Source organism: Dendrobium catenatum, unplaced genomic scaffold (genome assembly GCF_001605985.2).
Source record: "Dendrobium catenatum unplaced genomic scaffold, ASM160598v2 fragScaff_scaffold_716, whole genome shotgun sequence".
In the NCBI taxonomy this organism is placed as follows: Eukaryota; Viridiplantae; Streptophyta; class Magnoliopsida; order Asparagales; family Orchidaceae; genus Dendrobium; species Dendrobium catenatum.
Window position 1 is genome coordinate 16,023,533 of NW_021319178.1, and position 6,069 is coordinate 16,029,601.

Sequence of the window (6,069 nt, forward strand, 5' to 3'; positions counted from 1 at the left end):
ATAGTAGGAGATTTGTTAGCACATAATGGGCTACTTGCAGAAAGTAACAAGCAGTGTGTGACAATTTACATGTATAAAGTAACAGGTAAATAACCCATAGTGCAATGCCACGCCACTGAATCTGTAACATCCATACAAGCTGATAAAAGGCGCACACAAGATCCCAAATATAATGCTATATTCAAATGGTCCTTGCCCACACAACTGATTAATGTCAAATATTCCAATGAACAAGTATACCATCCTTTGTCAGTAATTAGACAGAGTCAACATATTTCAATGGATAATTATAAAATGCCTCCCAAAAATTTATATGAGCCCTAACAAGCGTGTTGTATATACACATGTGATGTCTGAAGATGACGTGAGGGTCAAGACATGAACCTAAGTTCAAGTCTAATCCTTCTCCTTAATAAGATGGGAATTAACATGACTTGAACCAATAAATAAATATATGATCTTGGCATCAAACAGGATATTTGATTTTATACATTCATATTAGGCCTTCAAGACCTATAGCAAGAAAAACTCACTAATTAAAGCATAAAGATAAATATGAACCAGATCCTCTATTAACAATCAGACATAGTCGACAAGGTTCATCAGATAATTATAAAATAGCCCCAAACACTTATATAGGCCATAACGAGCAAGTTGTACCTACACACCTAATGTCTAAGAATATTGTGCGGGTTGAGAAATAAATTTAATTTCAAGACCAACCCCTCTCCTTGATTGGATAGAAGTTAATAAGAATTGAACCAATGAAAAAGAATATGGTCATGATTTCAACAAAAATATTTATTTTATATATTTATATTAGGCCTTCTTCAAGGTCGATAATTTGGAAAATTCAATAAATAAAAACGGGGTGGGGGGGTTGGGGGCAGAGGGTGGGCGAGAATTGGTTATCTAAAAATATTCTTTGATTTTGAAAAACCTCTTTAAAATCTTTTTAGAAAAATAAAAACAATAATCTTAAAATATGTAGTTTTTTATAAAAATTATTTTCACATATATTCTTTTAAACACAAATATAAAGAGAAATGAAATAAAATGCATGGAAAATAAAAAGTAATAGAAGAAAATAAAATGCATTGAAAATAAAAAGTACTAGAAGAAAATCAAATTATATAGTGGTTCGGTTAAACTAGACCTACATCCACTCCCTGGAGACTACTTCTCTAGGTATTGCACTAAATAATAGTGACTCTCCTTTTGCTCCTATAGTAATGTGGAGAAGCCCTTAATAAATTCTCTTCCATCAACACGGTGCAGCAGAGAACCATCACCTTTTATACTCTCCAAGTGATGGCAACATAACTTATCATCCTTTTTCACCCACCTGGTGAAGACAGAGTACCTATACGTCCTTTTTCATCCATCTAGTGAAGGCAGAGAACCAAGCATATTTTTATCCCTCTTGGTGATGGCAAAGAACCGTCACATATTTTTCACCCTCTTGGTGAAGGAAGAGAACCTTGATTCAGTGTTGAAGATCTTCTCTCAAGAGACTCAAAAGAAGTTGGAAAGAATTTAGAAGAAGAAAAAAGAGATCATCACTTTGGGTAACCTTGTGAATCTCTCATAATTTCCTTTCACTAGATCTCTTGCACTCCAATCTCAATCTCTCTCTCAAATACACTCCCAAAAGTTACTCTCAAGAAAAAATTCAAAGCAAAGGACAGGGGTGACTGTTTTAGAATACTATTTATAGAAACAATTTGAAATTTTTTCCAAAAACTAAATTTATTCAAGAGAACCATCCATGGTTTGTACTGTATGATCGTTGATCATCTGTACGAACATTTCAAAAATCATGACTTCATTTACATGCAAATTGGGATGAATAAAACTTCATAAATTGTGGGTGGGTCATTTATAAGAGTTTGGATCAGACAATACAAATAGTTCAAAAATGAACAAATTTATATGATACGATATGGTGCAAACTTAATTTCATACACTATTGGTCATCTTTATGACTTAACACCGTAAAATACATATAGTTAAAAAATGAACATGATCGTATGATAAGATATTGTATGAATCTAATCTCATACACTGTTAGTTATCTGTACAAATTGTATTGTACGAACAATTTAAAAATAACTGTGTTCATTTGGTACGATCTAGTATGACCTAAATTTTGTATCCGTTAGTAGTCTGTATGAATTGATATGGTATTGTATGAATAGTTAAAAAATAATTGTGTTTGTATGGTATGGTATGGTATGTTCTGATATGACCAAAATTTCATACTATGTTAGTCATATGTACGATTGGATATCATACATTACCATCAATTAAGAAAATCAAACCATAGTTTGAGTAATAAAATTTTGGAGAAAGAACTAAGTCAAATCGTATAGTATAATTATATGTCATACTTTATGATCAGTTTTAAGAATTTTATACACTCCCCCTATATTTGTGTTCATGATTACCTCATTATAATTACACTTGCTCATACTCAAGAAATAAAATATAAAGATATACAAACTTTTCACATGAAATTCTATTCTACCTTGGCCTTGAAGTCTTTAGCAATCTGGAGTAATATATGACTTTCTTAAAATGTTAGTAATCGCAAAAATAACCAGAAAGATTCAATATTTGTTAGGATAAAATTAATAAAATCATAGAAATAATATTTTGTTATCATAAGAAATTACAATCTCAATCTTGATTACTAATTTGCAATAATCTCCCCTTTTTTGATGATGACAAAAATAATTATTGTTTTGGAAACATATTAAAGTTCCATTCTCCTAAACTCCCCTTAAATTAATGAAAACTAAAAATTATAAGGGAAAATAAAATTTCATCCCTCTTTTTAATTTTGAATTTTATAGGCAAACACTAAACAAACTACAAAGCATTTTGACATAGAACACAAAACACAAAAATAACCTTCCCTTGAGAGCATTTTGACATAGAAGTAAAAATCAAAATAAACTTAAAAATAAAATACAAAAATAATAAATCAAAAGACTTTAACCTTCAAACAAACAAAAACAACAACCTCCCCCTTTTTACATCTATAAAAAAGGAAAGAAAAATAAAAAATGCTCTGAATATGAAAGCTAGTATTGATGGATCTAAAAGGATGATAAGGAAGAGAAATTAAAAAATTTTCAAGACAAGATTAATTACTTAAAGCAAAAACCTTTTTTAAACTCATATTAAAAAAATAAGATAAGAATAGTTGATCAAATTCAATGATCATTCTAGATATATGAAATCTCAAAAAGAATAATCATCACAAAAATTAAACAATAACACATAGATTCAAATTCAATTGTTGAAGATTATTGTTAAATGTGTAGATTTTTCTAAGAATTAAAAATATAGAGGGAAGAACTAAATGTAGTGTGGGCTCATTTTATGCCTTTTTTCAATTATGGTACTCTTCGTGTATCTTTTGATTTTGAATTTTATTTGGTGATCATTGCGCCTATTTACAGGTAAGAACTAAATGTAGTGTGGGCTCATTTTATGCCTTTTTTCAATTATGGCGATCAATGTGTATCTTTTGATTTTGAATTTTATTTGGTGATCATTGCGCCTATTTACAGGTTGGTCTCATTTTGTGTATTTTTTTCAAATATGGAACTCTTCGTGCATCTTGTGACATTTTGTTCTTTCTTTAACCTAAATTAGTAAATCTTAGCTTGTGTGAGTATTTTCCAAATAAAAGAAAGAAAAATTCTCTTATAATAAAAAATAAACCACAAAATAAAAACCTATAAATAACAACAAAAATAACACATTGAACAAGAAAATAAATGAAAAGAAGATGATCTTTTTGCAATAATTGTAATTATGAGATAAATGTCTTACTAGAACATAAAAAAAAAAAAATCTTCTTATCTAGATCTCATTATATTTTGATTTAAAGCCAGAGCAAAGAAAATGATTTATTAAGAAAATAAATTTAAGATGCAAAAACTATAAAATTTCAATTCTTTAAGAGTACATTTTAGATTAGCCTGGATTAACTCATTAATTGATAGTTCTTGAGAAAAAGAAATAAAAACTTAGAAATAACCAAACACACACAATTTTATTTTATTTGTATTAAGATGAACTAAATTATAAAGAAAATACCAAAAAAAAAAAAAACCAACTAAAAGGCGAGGCAATAACTAATAGTAACTAAACATACAATCATAAAAGCTAAAAATAGAACAAACAACAAATTGTAACTAAACTAATAATCTGGCAGGCCTTGATCTGGAAGAGGCTGTGGAGGCTAAATTATGTGAAGTTTTTATTGATGATATCTACTTGAGTGTTGAGCAAATCAAATTATCCTTTAACTTAGCCAATATCTTTATTATATATGTAATCCTATTGATCCAGATGTGTCTAAACTTGATACAAATGTTGATCTATATGGGATTCAAGGTGATCAAATCTCTGTAACATGTCTTGATAGAACTATTGATCATGTCAAGGAGAAGAAGTAGGTGCAGGTGTGGGTCCTCCTTCTTCATCAAATTCTTCTCCTTCTTCCCCTTTATCCCGATGCGAAAGAATTCAAAATGAGGCATCAGTGAAATAAACATGTAGATTATTTTAGGGTTCAGGATGAATGAGGTTGTATTGTTTTCAATAATGTAGGAAATTAGGTGTCCTAGAGCTATATTCTTCTTCCTTCTAGTTACAGGGAGTCTAATATCAGATAAATTATTGATGTAGTCAAGAATCAACTGGGCTTCATCAATAGTAGTGCTTTTCAGGAAATAATATGTAATGATGGAAGGTAGAGTGGTAATATTTATTCGATCAGTAGCTTTAGGAATGATAGAAGTCCCTAAGACATGCTAGATGATCCTAGCATTTAAATTTAGTGAGGAAACAGAGGTAAATGAGAGATAGAAAATATTCCCCTAAGTGTTTGATTATCAAAGGTCAAATCATAATCACTTCTAGATATCATTGAATGAGGCATAACCCCTTCAGACCTAAGATATAAAATAGTTCACAAATCTTCCTTCATAATTTTAACACGTTGATGAAGAACATAGGCGGCAATTGTCATTTTGTTTTCTCCCATTCTCATATTAGCAAGAAATTAGTGAAATGTCTCAGAATAAAATGCATCAATTATGGTGAGAATGAAAGAGAATTGAGTGGAGTTAAAAAGGGGCATGATGTTAAAGGTAATATCTTCTTGAATGAGAAGACAAGAAGGGTTAATCTTAGCGTGAACAAACCTATCAAAGGATTGTTCATTCTCCCTAGACAGAAAATTGTCATCTTGTGCAGAATGAGATGAACCACCCTTGGAAGGTCGAGATTGCTTGCTACTGGTTCCATTTGAGAATAAGTTTGAACACAAGAATTGAAAGGGACTAGATATGAAAAATATTGGAAAAATCTAAAGAACAAACCTCAATTTATAATATTTGAACTAGTTCGTACAATATAAAATTAACATCATACATATGATTTTGATCTTTGTACAGGATGATATTCAATTTATGCATACAATTGGAAATGGTCCAGAATAGTTAATGCTGTGGAACATCTTTCATAAAGTGGAATTACGATGAATCATTTTGTATGACGTTTTTTGCAAAATCGATTGTATAGATGAACATATGTTCATACGGGATGATCAGTTAATAAAGTTCATACTTAACATTTGAGATCATCCACATGCAAATTGACAACTGGATTGTATAGAAGAACAAGTGTTCTTATAGACGATGTTTAAAAAAAAAACTATCACTGGAATACCCACCAGGATCGTGTAGATAAAAATTTGATATTTGTATAGATGAATATGTGTTTGTACTATACGATAAGAGAAAAATTTTGTCTCCCCATTACAAAAGAGAAACCATGTGAATCTAAAGAATTTGTACAGTATGAATTGTATTCATACAATACAAATGGAAAAGAAAATTTAATGGTTCACATGATGAACAAGATACACTTAAAAAACACATTCATATAAGATTTAGGAAAAACAAAAACAAACAATAAATTGAAAAAAAAAATGAAACATAAAATAAAAATCAAAGCACAAAATTAAACACAAAATAGAGAAAAAATAAC